Here is a 16470-nt window from a genome sequence, read left to right as displayed (position 1 = left end):
TAAATAAATAATAAAAAATAACTATTTCCCAGAGTGGCTGCACCAGTTTGCATCCCTACTAGCAGTGTATGAGAGACCCAGTTTCTCCAAATCTTAGCAAGTATTTGGTGCATAGACTCACTTGTCCCCAAGTGCAGAACAGAACCAGCAACCTGGAAAGTGTCCAAAACACGTGTAGGAGATTCATTTGCTAATTTTAAGGCACCTGGTGATGGGACAGGGCCCTGTGGGGATTCTCTCCCGGGACAGAGGCATGAAGGAAGTCCCTTTGAGTCCCTTGTGTGCTCTCTGCACCTTGCACAAGCCAATGGGTGCACACACCCTCCCTCTGCCACGCTCCACAGTTCCGGGAGCTCCTGGAGGGGAACCTTTACCTATGTCTAGTCCCCAATGTTTGGAGCAGCAGCACAGGGGACACCCCATGAGCACAAGAAGCCAGAGGGTTTGCATTCCTGGGTCCCTTGGGACCATAACAATGAGAACAGTCTTGGCATATTACCACACCAGGGCACCACACAGACAGCAGATTGAAACACACCCCAAGTCTCTCTGTGCAAGAGATCTATCTACTTGTCCGGAAGCCTCAGTGTGAGGACCAGGCTTCAGGACCCCCACATGTCTGGAGGCTACCTACAGCTCTCACCAGTATCTCTTAGAAGGGAGCTTATACACTCATCTGGAGCTCCACATCTGTACCGTCATCCAGGGGACAGTAGTCTGGAGAACAGCAGGGTGTACAATTGTAGTCCCACAGGACAGTATGTATTTACAAAGTTCAAAAGCTGTTTGCCTGAGTGCCTGGATTCCATTCAGCCTGAAACTAGGTGCTGACTGAGGTCTTGTCCTGGGAGCACTCACAGGTCTCAAGTTATCATCAGCAACTGGTGACTACCAAGAATAAATCTGACTGCTTGGACTATCACAAAGGCTGAAGAAGCAACCAAGAGGTGGGCAGAATTTAAAGATAAGTTTCTTCTCCTACATGAGGCCACTCCTTGGATAGTGGGAGAGATGGCTGTTTTCTCTGATATATAATAACAACACAGAGAGTCAAGCAAAAACAAAACAAAAAAACAAAACAAAACAAAACAGAGGAATATTTTACAAATGAAATAACAAGATAAAACCTCAAGAAAAAAAAACCTTAATGAAACAGATAAGTAATTTACCTGACAGAGTTCAAAGTTATGGTCATAAAGATTTTGAACCAGGAAGAAGGATGGATGGACACAGGGAGAACTTCAACAAAGAGATGGGAAAATGTAGGAAATACCAAACAGAAGTCACAGAGTGAGGAATACAGTAACTGGACGGAAAAATACACTAGTGGGTTCAACAGAAGACGAGGAGGAACAGTAGATACCAGAGGCAAGGCAGTGGAACTCACTCAAACAGAAGCAAAAAAAAAAAAAGGAATTTGAAAGAATGAAGATAGGAACAATATCAAGCAGACTAACACCCATTTTAGGGGTTCTAGAAGGAAAAAGAGAAAGAGTAAGGGGCCAATAACTTCTCTGAAGGAATATTGGCTAGAAACCTCCCTAATCTAAGGAAGGAAATAGACATCCAGGTCCAGAAAGCACAGAGATCTTCAATAGGATGAACCAAGAGAGGTCCACACCAAGACACATTATAAATAAAATGTCAAAAGTTAAAGAGAGACTCAAAAGCAGCAAAAGACAGGTGCCTGGGTGGCTCAGTTGGTTGAGCACCTGACTCTTGATCTCAGCTCAGGATTTGATCTCAAGGTTGTGAGTTCAAGCCCCACATTGGGCTCCATGCTGGGCATGAAGCCTACTTAAAAAATTTTAAACACAGCAAAAGAAAAACAAACTCTGTGTCTGCCTCTTGCCAACACCAGTCTTCATACCACATGCTCTCGGTATGTTCCAGAATCCATCTGCACGATTAACCCGACATTCTTCAGGATTGTCCCAAAGAGTCTAAGCTATGTACACTTTCCTATAAATTTTAGAACTGGCCTTTCAATTTCCATACAGTTAAAATTCTTTTGGGATTTTGGTTTTGACCACATTGGAGCTGTTACTGGTGTGGTAGTCAGTGTTTTGTGGATGGAGATCTGGGTCCTTGGATTCCTTACATGGGGATCTGAGCTCAAATAAAGACGGCCAGGAGGAAAGCAGCAAGTGCAAAGCAGTTTATTAATTGGAAAGTGCATTCTCAAGGTGCAGATTGGTCCCAGGTTACTTTGGGTTGGATATGGGTCTCTCTGGGCTGGGAGGGGCTGGGGTGGACAGAGGGGTGGTCTTTAATGGAGATGCTTCCAATCACTCCACAGGTTGGGAGGGGGAGTTTTTGACCCTACAAGGTTTGTAGGGAACCTCAGGGCAGGCTTTCTCCATGGGAAGGGGCTGTCCCACAAAGCAAATGCATTGTGATGAATCTAAGGGTTACCCTAGGGTGGGGGTGGAGGAGGACATCACAAGCTCTGCACCTGTGGCTCTTTGTCAGCCTCCAGGTCTTGGGAGCAACAAGGTCACGATGTTGACCCTGGGGTGTTAATGTGCAGCTCGTGTATTCTCACCTGCAGCTCCTCTCTGTCTGTCCCCTCAAAGACTTAGGGCTCCACCTCAGGGTGTTCCCTCCACTGCTGGTGTCTGGTTTCTACCTAGCAGAGCTAAGAGCAGTCTGAAGAAAACTGTCACCTCGGAAATACAGAGTCGTCCATCTACCTGTAAAGTGATTATTGATAGACTTGTCCTTATTGCCATCTTGTTCGTTGTTTTCTGGTCGTTTTTGTAGTTCTTCTCTTTTCATTTCATCTTATCTTTCTCCCTTCCCTTGTGGCTTGTTGACTTGCTTTAGTGTTATGTTTAGATTCCCTTTCTTTGCTTTTTGTGTATCTACTACAGGTTTTTGCTTTGTGGTTACCCTGAGGCTTACATATGAAAGCTGTATTTATAAGTCTATTTTATGTTGATAACAAGGTTAAGCTTGAACACATTCTAAGTCTATATTTTTATTCTCCCATGTTTTATGTGTTTAAAAAATGTTTGTTTGGGGCGCCTGGGTGGCTCAGTCGGTTAGGCGGCCGACTTCGGCTCAGGTCATGATCTCACGGTCCGCGAGTTCGAGCCCCGCGTCAGGCTCTGTGCTGACAGCTCAGAGCCTGGAGCCCGTTTCAGATTCTGTGTCTCCCTCTCTCTCTGCCCCTCCCCTGTTCATGCTCTGTCTCTCTCTGTCTCAAAAATAAATAAATATTAAAAAAAAAGTTTATTTATTTTCAGAGAGGCAGAGCAAGCGAGCATGAGCAGGGGAGGGGTGGAGAAAGAGGGAGAGAAAGAGAATCCCAAGCAGGCTCTGCATGGTCAGCACAGAACTCACCAACTGTGAGATCATGACCTGAGCTGAGGTTGGATGCCCAGCTGACTGGGCCAGCCACCCACGCCCCGATGTTTTATGTTTTTGATGTTACATTTTACATCTTTTGATTTTGTGTGTCCCCTCAGTAATTATGCAGTTAGGGTTATTTTTGTGACTTTCATCTTTCAAACTTCCTACTAGCTTTATAAGTGATTATCCCACTACCTTTAATATATATTTTTCTTTACCTGTGAGATTTATACTTTCATATGTTTTGTTATTACTAACTAGCACTCTTCCTTTTCAGCTTAAAGAAGTCCTTTTAAAATTTCTTGCAGGACTATTTTAGTGGTGATGAGCTTCTGTAGCTTTGTTTGTCTGGGAAACTCTTCATCCCTCCCTTCAATTCTTTTTTATTTTTTTTTTTATTTTCAAATTTTATTTTGCTTTTTAAATCTATATCCAAGTTAGTTAACATATGGTGCACTACTGATTTCAGGAGTAGATTCCTTAAGGCCCCCTACCCATTTAGCCCATCCCCCCTCCCACAATCCCTCTAGCAACCCTCTGTTGTTCTCCATATTTAAGAGTCTCCTATGTTTTTGTCTCCCTCCCTATTTTTATATTATATTTGCTTCCATTATGTTTCATCTGTTTTGTATCTTAAAGTCCTCGTATGAGTGAAGTCACAGGATATTTGTCTTTCTCTGACTAAATTCACTTAGCACAATACCCTCCAGTTCCATCCACATAGTTGCGAATGACAAGATTTTGTTCTTTTTGATTGCCTAGTAATACTCCATTGTATATATATACACCACATCTTCTTTATCCATTCATCTGTTGATGGACATCTGGGCTCTTTCCATACTTTGGCTATTGTCGATAGTGCTGCTATAAACATAGGGTGCACATGTCCCTTGCCAGACAAGCACACAGCAGACTGGTTGTACCCAACCCCACGCATCCCCTCCAAGTCCCCTGCTGGAACTCATGCTGACCTGTCGCATGAATTTCCACCCTTCCCAGTGACACCATCTCTGCCATCCTCTGTCATCACAATAGCACTGAACCAAGACACCCAATGTCACCGGGCTTCATCCAAGGAGGTACCCTCTGGCAGGTGATGCCAGTGGCCAGGCCTTCCTTCGCAAACACGTGGTCCCCCTCACATCCCCAACAGATGTTTCCTCCACATCGTAGGCCTCTCTGTTCTAACCTCAGACACCAGCCTCCATCCTCCTTGTGCACAAGACAGGAGACTGCCAGAAGGTCAACCCTAGAAGCCACCAGACCATGTGTAGGAGAGAAGGAATCCAAAGACAGGTAAAAAAATACACCTCTCCAAGTTGTTTCTGTTTCTTTTTTTTAACATTTGTTCATTTTTGAGAGACAGAGAGAGACGGAGTGCAAGCAGGGGAGGAGCAGAGAGAGAGAGGGAGACACAGAATGAAGCAGGCTCCAGGCTCTGAGCTGTCAGCACAGAGCCTGACGTGGGGCTCGAAATCATGAACCACAAGATCGTGACTGAGCTGAAGTCAGACGCTTAGCCAACTGAGCCACCCAGGCACCCCTCCAAATTGTTTCTTGCATAAACACAAGAAAAAATTGGTAAACACTTTGTCATTGCCACCCCCACTTCTGGATTGGGATCTGTGGTGTCTTCGACAGAGAACAAAATCATAATGCGCCAGTGAACATAAAAACCACAGGGAATTGGGATGCAGATCCCTTAGAAGGATGTTGATGGCAGGTAAGTAAATAAAAATTCAATGGCATCATTCCACGGTCCCTTAAAAGCAGAAAATTAAACCAGAATTTGGTAATAACATTGATATTATTATTGATCATAATAAAATTGTGGTTTCATCAGTTTTGAGGCTGCACTTTTAGGGTGTTGTGCCTTCCCGTGGACGGGTAAGAGTCACTCTGCAGGGTCCTCTTAAGGACTTAAGCAGGGTCACTCTGCACCCTTGTAACTTCTACTGCTCCAAAGACTACTTTCTCAGATGTTAATACAGCCACTGGGACTCATACTCACCAAGCATGTGATGCACCTTCTCTAACCCTCCACTTTCTATCTCCATCTGTCATTGAATTTGAAATGAGTTTTTTTTTTTTTTTTATTTGAGAGAAAGAGAGAGCATGAGCATGGGAGGGGCAAAGAGCTAGGAAAAGAGAGAATCCCAAGCAGGCCCCACGCTCAGCACGGAGGCTGACACGGGGTTCGATCCCATGACCCTGGAATCATGACCTGAGCCGAAATCAAGAGTCAGACACTCAACTGACTGAGCCACCCAGGCTTCCCTGATGTGAGTTTCCTACAAGCAGTATATAGTCAGGTCACCTCTTTGATCCATTTTGCCAACCTGTCTTCTAGTTGATCTGTCTGACCGTGCATTGAAAGTAATTATTGACACATTAGCCTTAAATCTCTTTACATGTGCTTTCTACTTGGTTCCTGCAGTTTTCATTTCTCTGTTCACCCTTGTGGCCTTCCTGTGGCACCTGAACATATTTTAGGATCCATCTGCGTTTACGTGCCTTCAAATCTTTACAGCGAAACGTGTGTCTTTGCATGAACTTTTCATAGCAGTCACCACCCGTTCCGTCTGTCCCTGTACCCTCCCCACCCGTGGAGAACATTGTCTTAAACGTTTGGTTTCTCTTTCAATCGTCAAATATGATTTGTAAAACTCGAGGAAAAGAAAGCCTGTTGTGTGGACACCCCCGGTCTCACCACTGCTCCTCCATGAAGCCCCTTGAGTCTTTCTCGTTTGACCTGCCGACTGTCTGAGGAACGCTACATAACACGTCACAGAGCCGGTCCTCACGGAAACGTCTGCGAGCAATTCCTGTAGTGTCTTTTCACACGTGCACATGCCTACTTCCCTCTGCTCCCAGAGGCCGGGTTCCCCGGATGTGGTGCCCACAACTAGCAGCCCTTCTATGTCCAGCACTTGGGAAGCCTGTGCAGCCTCTTCGTGGCCCCCACGGCCTCAGATGGGAAACCCTTCCCAGGTGACATGTCCTTTCTCTCTCGCTGCTTTCGAGACCACTCCTTGGACTCTGGTTTGCAAAGGCTTCGTTGTGAAACGTCTTGTCGTGAGTTCTTCGAGCTTATCCGGTTTTGCTTTTTGGAAGTTTGTATCCTTCACCATATTTGTTAACTTTTCAGTCGTTATTTCCTCAGTCTTCCCGCCCACTGCCCTCCCTCCTTCTGGGGCTCCAGTGCTACCGGGTGACACCTCTGTTCTTGCCTCAGGTCCCCACCAGGCTGCTCTGGGAAGTCTGTTCCTCTCTGTCGTTTCTACTGTCCCATCCCCAAGTCCGCCGACTGGGCACTCCATCTCTGCTCTAGTGTCCGCCCAGCACAGACTGTGTTTTCCTGTTCTGTAAGTTCTGATTCTTTTTTATAGATTCTACTTCTTTGCTTCCATTTTCTGGGTTTTTTCATTTGCTTCAATAAAATTTGTGATTAAATTTTGAGGCATCTCGTGTGTGTGTTTTACTGAAGTGTAGTTAACGGACAGTGCCCCATTAGTTTCAGGAGTGAGCGCAGCGGTTCAGCACCTCCCTACACCACCCTGTTCCATCCCTGTCACCTGTCCCCGCCTCCCCCCACCCCCCCACCACCACCACCTCCACTCTGGCGACCACCAGTTGTCTCTCCGGCTCTAAAACATCGCCATATAATTGCAACATGGAATTCACCTGACTGTTGCTGTCATTTGACTGTTTTTTTCCTCAAGTTAGAGTGTCTTGATTGCTGGAATGATGGGCACTGTTTTACCACATCCTGGAGGTTTCATCCACTACATCTCTAGTTGAGTGTCAGGCCTGGGGTACTTTTGCAGGCTGTGGACCATGTGCTGTTCAGGCGGGGCGTCTGTTCCACTGGCGCGTTTGCATCCCTGCCACTGTGGCAAGCCTATTGTGACAGGTGTTGCCTGGAGGGTGGGAGGCAGGCTGGGGTGGAGTCCCCCGGGATGGTGTCCCGGCTGCCCTGCCAGCTTTGAGCTCCTGAACCCCTGGAGACAACAAGGGCCTCCAGACAGGCTGCTATGAGAGTGAGCCCCCAGCAGCTCCCCCCACCAGCCCTGGTCGTCTCTGGGGAAATGGAGCGTCTCAGCCTGGCCCCTAATTGCTTGTGGGGCCCCATTCCCAGCTCCTGTCCCACTCACCCTCTTTTCCAGGAGTCTTCCCTCTGGTGCTGATATACGGGGGAGGAAAGAGCCTAGCTGTGCTGCCTTCTGATGCCAGGCTGTGGGTCTGGGGGCCCAGCCTCTCACAGGTCCTGGGAGATCAGCAAGGGTTCAGTAGATCAGGGGCACAGAAAGCATGAATAGGGACCACCTCATCATCCTCAGTGGGAAAACTTCCTACCACAGAGGCAGACAATCCTGTTTCGGTAACCTGTATATTTAGTGTAATACAAATACGTCCTGCGGATGGTAAAATACACAAGAGCAGCCGGAAAATGAAAACAGTGCGTATGGTCCAAGTAATAACGATGCCACACCCAGCCTGATAGCACGGACCATTCAAAGGAACGGGTGAGAGAGATGTGCTGTTGCTCACAGGGACACCGCACTGAAGGAGCTCTAAGGGACGCTCCTACGTGGGAAAAACAAGTCACACATACGTGTGTGTGTGTGTGTGTGTCCCGTTTATGCACAAAAATACCCAGTGTGGCACACGCATGCTGTGTGTGAGTGTGTCAATGCATAGAGCAGTGTGTAGAGATGCAAACCCCCCCATGAGCACCACCGGGCTGGCCACAGCCTCTGGCCCCAGCTATTTCTTCCCCACGAGTCTTTCTGGCATTACTGGAGGACAGAAACCCCAAAGAAGTGAGCGTGTGGGGGGCCCCTGGGGGTCTCAGTGGGTTAAGCATCTGACTCGATCTCGGCTCAGGTCATGATCTCATGGTTGTGAGTTCGAGTTCCACATCGTGCTCTGTGCCGACAGAGTGGAGCCTACTTGGGATTCTCCCTGTCTCTCGGCCCCTCCCATGCTCTCTCTCATGTGTGTCTCTCTCTCTCCCTCTCAAAAAAAATAAATAAACTTTAAATTTAAAAAATATTTTAGGGGCGCCTGGGTGGCGCAGTCGGTTAAGCGTCCGACTTCAGCCAGGTCACGATCTCGCGGTCCGTGAGTTCGAGCCCCGCGTCGGGCTCTGGGCTGATGGCTCAGAGCCTGGAGCCTGTTTCCGATTCTGTGTCTCCCTCTCTCTCTGCCCCTCCCCCGTTCATGTTCTGTCTCTCTCTGTCCCAAAAATAAATAAACGTTGAAAAAATAAAAAATAAAATAAAAAATAAAAAAAATAAAATAAAAAAAAAATATTTTAAAGAAAGAAGTGCGTGTGTGGGAGGAGCATTAAGCAGGACCCCCGCCCCGTGTGTGGCTGGGACACCCAGTCCTTCCCAAGCTCACAGTAGCTGGGTGAGCTACATCCCAAACAAGATAATGTTGGAAATAAAAGCAAACTCACCTCAGAAGCTCCCATGACCCAGCAACCGACCAGCATCTGCTCTGACAACCCGTTTGTGCCGCTTCGGCTCACAGGATAATAATGACGGTTCCGCTGGCACACGGAGGTAAGCAAATGACGGGCTGCAAAGTCGTGTGTCCGAAAAAGAACACATCACTTCTCAATTAAAAATCCGATTGGCTTTTGTGTTACAAGGAAACCTCATTAAGTTATTTAAGGCCTTTGGCTGCTTCTCTGTATTCTGAACATGTCACGTGTTCTTTCCCCCACGCGTCATCCGTGTGGACGTGACACACGCAGGTTTCCTAAAAGCAAGCCTGCCTGGAATCCTGCACGTAGGGACTTGGAAAAGTGCTAAGGGTTCCTCAAGGTTCCTTTGTGCACTTATTTGCCCAGGGACAGAGGCCGAGGGTCTGTGAGCCAGTGCATTGCTGGCCCCTCTCTCCTTCCTGATTCAGCAGCCACACCAGGGAACAGCAAATAAACTAAACCCCGCGGGCAGTTTGGCTGACAGCCAGGAGGTGGGGGAGCCAGGGCCCTGGACAGGGCGAGGCCTCCAGGCTCAGGTCTTCTCCACAGAGCAGGACCACCCAGGTGTCTCTACCCCCTGCGGCTGGTGAGGCGGACCCCCCCAGGAGCCACCGCCGCCAAAACAACCAGGTCCCTGAGCTTCCACCCGAGGCTGAGTGCCCTGGGTCTCCAAGGCCTTCATCTCAGTATCGGGGCCGCTGTACTCGGCACATCTGTAAGGGTGGGGGCTCTCCCAGGCTCAGTAGCTGGATTGAGGCGAGGCAGTTGTGCCTTGGCTGGTGGTCTCAGGACAGCGACATGGGATGGCCGTGAGTGACGGGCCTGGGCTCAGAAGAGGCCCTGGGTCGGGAGCCCTGCAGCCAGGATGCTCTTGGAGTCCTGGCCCCCAGGCAGCAAGGGGGTGGCCGAAGCTGACTGTGGAGCCAACAGACACACCCCTGGGCCTGTGATGCCGAGAAGCCACCAGGGAGCCGCTCACTCACTGTGAGCTGGAACGGCATGCACGCACTCATGCACGTACTCATGCACGCCGAGGTGCTCTGGGCAACAAGCCGTCTACACCCCACTGTGGGGTCCCCACTGTGGGCTCCTGCTGTAGGCCCCCTGCTGTGGGCCCCCACTGTGAGCCCCCTCTGTGAGTTCCCTCCTTTGGGCCCCTCCACCTTGGGCTCCCCGCTGTGGGCCCCTGCTATGTGGTCTTGCTGTGGGTTCCCCCTGTGAGCTCCCTCTTATGGGCCCCCTCATGGGCTCCTCACTATGGACTCCCAGCTATGGGCCCCTCCCCCGTGGGTTCCCTCCTGTGAGCCCCTCAGTGAGCTCCCTCCTATGGGACCCCCCATGGGCCCCCTCCTGTGGGCCCCCCCTCCCCACGGGCTCCCTCCTGTGGGCCCCCCTGTGAGCTCCTCCTGTGCCCCCCACCTTGTGAGCTCCCTCCTGTGGGTTCCCTCCTATGGGCCCCCCTGTAGGCTCCCTCCTGTGCCCCCCCCTTGTGAGCTCCCTCCTGTGGGCTCCCTCCTGTGGGCCCCCCTGTAGCTCCCTCCTGTGGGCCCCCCTTGTGGGCTCCCTCCTGTGGGGTCCCCTGTGGGGTCCCTCCTGTGGGCCCCCCCCGTGGGCTCCCTCCTATGGGCCCTCCTGTGAGCTCCCTCCTGTGGGCCCCCCCCCCAGCTCCCTCCTGTGGGCTCCCTCCTGTGGGCCCCCCTGTAGCTCCCTCCTGTGGGCCCCCCTGTGGGCTCCCTCCTATGGGCCCCCCTGTAAGCTCCCTCCTGTGGGCTCCCTCCTATGGGCCCTCCTGTGGGCCCCCTTCCCCCCCCCCCAGCTCCCTCCTGTGGGCCCCCCCTGTGGGCTCCCTCCTATGGGCCCCCCTGTAGGCTCCCTCCTGTGCCCCCCCTTGTGAGCTCCCTCCTGTGGGCCCCCTTCCCCCCCCCAGCTCCCTCCTGTGGGCCCCCCTGTGGGCTCCCTCCTGTGGGCCCCCCTGTAAGCTCCCTCCTGTGCCCCCCACCTTGTGAGCTCCCTCCTGTGGGTTCCCCTGTGGGGTCCCTCCTGTGGGCCCCCCCTGTGGGCTCCCTCCTATGGGCCCCCCTGTAAGCTCCCTCCTGTGGGCCCCCTTATGGGCTCCCCGCCGTGGGTCCCCAAAATATAAGCCCTGCAGCCACCCATGCTCTGCTCCAGGTCTCTCTCTGCTGCATCTCTGTCTCCCAACAGGAAAGACGGGGGCCAGGTGCCCCAGCAGGGCTGCCCAGGCCTGTTGGGGGGGTGGACAAGACAAGGGTCCTCACACTGGTGACCCACCACAGGCACAGAGCTGGGGCGGGGCCGTCCCTTAGAAAAGGTGTGGCCCAGGGACCGGGGAAGTGCGGTCAGGACGTGCGGGCTGGGCGAGCACAGCTCCCTGAAGACCCACCATGTTAGAGAGCCCAGGGACTCCTCAGGGGAAGGCCAAAAGGTGCCCATGCAGCACCAGTCCCCCCGGGGCTCCCCAGGGTCCTTTGTCTGAGGCTGGGGACCTCGCCCAGGGAAGCAGCTGCCCCAGTCTGGGGGTGGGGGGTGCTCTGAGGGGTCCTCCCTCTGGGTCTGCAGGACCCCAACCTCGGGGCAGGCCTGGTCTACGGGGAGAATACCAGTCCCGAGAAACCACCGAGCTCAACAGAGCTCAATGTAGGAGGCCAGCCCACACCTGCGTCTCCCAGGCCCCAGGGAGGGCTGGTGAGGGTCTCACCTGACAGGGTGTGACGGCAGCCATGCCAGTTACTGGATGACCTAAGTGGGTGTGCCCACGGAGTGGGGACAGGTGGGCGGCTGGGCTCGCTAACTGTGGAAGTGAAGGTGGTCAGTGGCATCTCTGCAGCTGGGAGGCCAGGTCCACTGACCCCAGGCAGCCAAAAGCTGGGACCCCACAAGGCTGAAGGGCTAAGCAGGGCCAGAACAAGAAAGTTGTCATCAACGGACCCAGGCCACAGTGTCTGAGGTCTGTCACACACAGTGGTGCGGAAGATTCTGGTGTGTAACTTAGGGCTTGGCTTTAGGGAAGGCCAAGCTCCAAGCACGCACCTGCATTGCCTGTCCCCCTAAAAATGGAGGTGACAGGGGAGTGGATGCAGGTGCAGAGGGCGGCCACAGACCCACAGGCACCTGCACCCACTGCCTCCCGCCTTGTCCTCACTGCCACCTGCAGCCCCACGGGGCACGTCCCTAGACCCGCTGACAGCAAAGTTCCCTGCACAGGCCTGGACATGGGGGGCTTAGCATCACAGCCCAGGGAAGGGCTGACAGCTCAGAGAGGAAGGGTGAGGGTGCCTCTGTCCCAGGTGGAGGAGATGTGTGAAGGCCAGGTGGACCAGGTGACCCAAGCCAGGGGGTGACACAAAACCCAAATCCCCAGGTGACCGGCTGGGTTGGGGCCGGGACCCTGGGGTGGAAGGACCTGGGGCCCAGAGGGATGGAGAGGCCCTCGAACCCACCCAGGGTCAGATAGAGGCAGCCGGGAACTGTATCAGCCCTGGGCTGTCCCTGGGCTGTGATGCCCTGGCAGATCAAGCCTGAGCAAGACAGAGGCTGTCACCTGCCTGTCGTCTACCAAGTGATACCTGGTGAGTCCTGGGGCTCAAGTTCTAAACTTGAAGCAGCAGAAGCTTCTGGAATCCACCAATCACTGGCGTGTCCCAGAAGGCGGGTCTGGCTTCCAGTCAGTGTTCCATAAATGCCCATTGAGTGGGTGGAGTGAAGGGTTCACAAGTGGCCCCCCAAAAATATCCAGGTCCTTATTCCCAGAGCTTGTGACTGTCACCTTATATGGAGAAGGGGTCTGTGCAGATGAATTTAGTTAAGGTCACGAGATGGGGAGGCTCTCCTGGATTATTATCAAAGCCCTAAATGTCATCACAACATCCTTACGGGAGAGAGAGGACACCACCCCTCCAGCTCTGAGGACACAAGGAGGGGCCCTCAGCCAAGCGACGTGCAGGGTGTGGCCCTGGATGCTTCTGGATCCTTTTCTTTGGGCCAGACACTGCTTCCTGGGATCAGAGCACCCCTCTCGGGGCCGGGCTCCCCCTCTCAGGACTAGACACATTTCCACCACGCCCTTGGGGGCAAAGCGAAGATCCAGAGAGTCGAGCTGACATCCTGGGGGCACTGAGGAAGCCGTGTCCTTCCCAACGGCAGGCAGGCATCTGTCACTGAGCCTTGCCTGGGCCCCTGCCCAGCTGGGGATGACGAAGAGCCCTGGGCCCGAACCACTGGCAGGCACGGGGCTTGTAACTGGTGCGGAGGGAGGTGCAGGACAAAGTGTTTTGTCCGCCCTGGTGAAGCGACGAGAACCAGAGTGAGTGCTCCCCTAGACCAGGGGGCCCTGCATCACGTCCTGGAGCCTGTGCTCCCGGAGCCGGAGCCGGCGACGCGGGCTGTGCTCCTGAGCGCCTAGCCTGGCGAGGGTGAGGGGCCAGCACTCCCGGGGAGGCCGGAGTTGGGAAAGGACACGTGTATTTGGCAGAGGGGCCCTTCAAGGACTGCCTGAGGGAGGCTGGCACCAAGCGGCACCGTCCCCAGCCCCCACATGAACACAGAGGCCAGGAGAGCAGATGCAAGTTGTGATGTGACCCAAGAGAGACAGGCCTCGGACGGTTTGTCGCACCGAGAAGGGAGCTGGGGCAGCAGCCACCCCCCACCCCCCACCTCAGGCCAAGGCCCAGTGCAGTCTGCTCTGCTGGGGAGGGGTCTGACTGGTCTCTGCCGAGGGCAGAGCAGCAGCGAGCCTAACCTTTGCCCCCTCAGCAGCCCCCGGTCACTGCCGGCTCTTTGGGAGGGCCCAGCTGCAGAATGTCCTCGAAGCCCCGGCCCAAGCTCCTGGACACAGCGGAACATAGACCACCAGGACGAAACCACAGGGGCGCCCAGGACCCCTCAGCGCAGGGACGCAGGAGGCAGCCAAAGCCCCTAACCACCCTTCACCCCACAGGGCTGCCCACCGGCAGCCAGGGAGGCTGGGACCCTTGCAGGTCTGGGGCGAGCAGGCTTCCTGTGGGCGACCCACGGACCAGGCACGGATGCGCGCTTTCTCCTTCCAACTACGTCCTGCCGCTTCCTGAGGACAGCACCACGGACGCGGCTGTGTGCGAGTGGAAGAGGGCACGTGTGCCTGCTCGGTCGTCGGATGTGTTCTTGCACACAAGAACGCGTGTTTCACAGCGAGGAGGCTGCAGGAGAGGCTTCTGCGCCCGCAGGCTCGTCTGTCCTCAGCACTTGGCCTGGCTGACTTATTTCTCCACCTTTCCTGGGGATCAAAGCCCTTAAAATCCACAAATGGTTTCTAAAGCTCAGAGATGGACGTTTCCAGAAATGCTTACCCGGCACCACCATGGCTCCAAGAGGTGAGAGTCCCAGGGGCGCGGGGGAGGAGCTGGGGAGGAGGAACGTTCCAGAAGGGGCTCCCCAACTTTGTCCCCCTCACTCCCCCAAGACCACTCCTCAAAATTAGGAGGAGTATGGGCACCCTGGTCTCTGGGGCCCAGCACTGTGGCTGCTGTGGCTGGACATGGGCCAGGGACGGCCAGGGGCTCCCTCGTCAGGCTACAGCCCCACAGGAAAGCCCGCCCTAACCCTGGGGCCTAGATGTCAGGCAGAGGGGCTACTCGGATGCCGGGAGAGCTGCCATCCCACGACGCTGTCTGCCGTGGCTCCAGAAGTGGCCTGGAGGACATGAGGGGAGAGGCCACTCTCCCAGACCCCGTGGTGGTCCCAGTGGGGAACCGATGGGCACTGGCCACCAGCCCGGGGTTCACGGACCAGGGTGGACCTCAAACTGCACCATCCACGCGGCCCCTGAACACGTGCATCTGGCCAGATGCCACCCAGCCCCGTCCCCTCCTTCTCAGCCCAGCGACCTCTACCAGCAGGGAGCAGGGTGGAGGCCTGGGCCTCAGCACGCCCGCCGCACAGGGGCATAGTCATAACAGTAATAACAGCCCCGCGGGGTGGGCGCTGAGGACCACGTGAAGACAGGCACCGGGCTGCAGCCTGCAGCCACAGCGAGCACTCGGCCCACGACCACGTGCCCCGCCCCAGCATCCTTCATCCGCCGTACGAATGTGCGCCCCACCCCCGCAAAGCTGCCAGGCCTCCTGGGGCCACGGCCCTGCCCTCTCCGGCCCCAGGAGGGGACCTGGGACACTGGAGGCTCAGTGGTCGGCGGAGGGCACGTCCACACCCCTGCTCCCCCAGGTGACTGCTGTTCCTGTGGCTCGGGTGGGGCAGGCGCCAGGTGCGGGTGTGGACTCGCCCACTTAGGGTGTCGCAGCAGCTCACGCGGGGGACGACCCAGCAGAATGCACTTGTTAGCGCAGAACAGGCGTCACGTTTCCTTTCCCAGCAATGAAGCTTAGCCAGACGGCTCAGCAGGCGGACGCCGCGGTGGGAGCCGTCCAGAGACCCGACATCCCCGGCCCGGATGGCTTCGCGGACGGGGCTTCAGACTTCCACAGACGTGGTCACTGCCACGCAGACCTGCTCCTGGACTCTGTAAGTGAATCACGCTCCAAAGAGCCCAAAAAGAGCAACGCAGGCCCGTTTTCATGCTAACATGAAGGGCCCTCGAGGAGGGCAAATTCCGTCCAGCTCATTGCACTAAGACTTAAACCAGGATTAGGCCTCCCCTGGGCCTCTGCACCTGGGCCTCCCCACACCTGCCCTTCCTCACCTGCATGTGCCCAGGTCCTGCTAGAACCAGGGGGAATCCAAACCGCATCCGAGGACAGCAGGTGCTCCGGCAGTGGCCGGTCACTGAGGCCCGTCACCACGATGGCACAATCCCAGGTGGCTCTAAGGTAGATGGGTCCACAGGCAGATGGCAAAGGGAGACAGCCAGAGAGGGGCCGGTGAGGCAGAGCCAACTCAGATCCCGAGTGCAAGGCTCAGCGGCAACAGGACTGACCCCTGTCCGCTCCAGCCTCCCCGGGTGGGAACCACCCGCTGGCCCCAGAGTGACCCCTCACAACGCCCCACCATGTGGCCCGGGCGGCCGCCTAGTGCCGTGTTCTGGCAAGGAGCCTCCCCGGGCTCCGCCTCCGCCCTCGGATCAGCCCTGGGCATCCCAGGCTCCTCCCCCTCCAGCCCCGCGGCGCCCCCCGGGAAGAAGGATTGGAGGCGGGTCTGTGTCACTGTGGTGACTACTGTACTGGGAGTAGCTGTGCTACCACAGCATTACAGCACCCATCCAAAACCCCGTCCCGGGGGGTCCCAGCTGTGGCCCTGCTCTCAGCGCAGCAGGGACGCCTTCCCCCGGATTTTGAGTGGGGCCACATCACCATGCATATGGTGTCACCAGGGCAGTGCAGCCTGTAACCCAAACCCACCCGCAGCAGGCACAAAGGAAAGAACAGGGCTTCCGGGACGCCGCGCCAGGACCCTGCCTGCTGACTCCATCAGACCCTGAAACCCACCAGCGGAAGCCACCCCAAACCTCAGCCAGACCTGCCTGTCTGGGCAGGGACGGCACAGGCGTTGCCCTGGTGAGCGGGCCCTGCCCCACCCTATAGCCACTGGGCTACCCGGACACGTCACCCCACACCCCACATCACCCCAACCCCACGTCACCCCACAGCACCTGTTCCCCAAGCAGACTGGGGGCC

At 54.9% G+C, this 16470-nt stretch overlaps 3 long non-coding RNA genes and 3 gene segments (V, D, J or C); 3 read left to right on the top strand and 3 right to left on the bottom strand.

Moving 5' to 3' along the window:
* LOC123584378 overlaps window positions 1-16470 on the top strand; it is a 208305-nt gene that overhangs the window by 19452 nt on the left and 172383 nt on the right.
* The window catches only part of LOC123584377, a 271648-nt gene that overhangs the window by 166922 nt on the left and 88256 nt on the right, over window positions 1-16470 (top strand).
* Window positions 1-16470, top strand: part of LOC123584376 — a 105004-nt gene that overhangs the window by 52352 nt on the left and 36182 nt on the right.
* The window catches only part of LOC123584388, a 180578-nt gene that overhangs the window by 139638 nt on the left and 24470 nt on the right, over window positions 1-16470 (bottom strand). The gene's annotated exons all lie outside the window — the stretch shown is intronic.
* LOC123584386 overlaps window positions 1-16470 on the bottom strand; it is a 92625-nt gene that overhangs the window by 51985 nt on the left and 24170 nt on the right. The gene's annotated exons all lie outside the window — the stretch shown is intronic.
* LOC123584387 lies at window positions 6992-8939 on the bottom strand. Its single transcript, XR_006705386.1, has 3 exons — window positions 8819-8939; window positions 7509-7621; window positions 6992-7274 (listed from the first exon to the last, which is right to left on the bottom strand). It is a non-coding gene; the product is annotated as an uncharacterized LOC123584387 (long non-coding RNA).

The sequence above is a fragment of the Leopardus geoffroyi genome, chromosome B3 (assembly GCF_018350155.1).
Source record: "Leopardus geoffroyi isolate Oge1 chromosome B3, O.geoffroyi_Oge1_pat1.0, whole genome shotgun sequence".
Taxonomy (NCBI): domain Eukaryota; kingdom Metazoa; phylum Chordata; class Mammalia; order Carnivora; family Felidae; genus Leopardus; species Leopardus geoffroyi.
The sequence above is the reverse complement of the archived record's forward strand: the minus strand, read 5'-3'. Positions and strand labels throughout refer to the sequence as shown.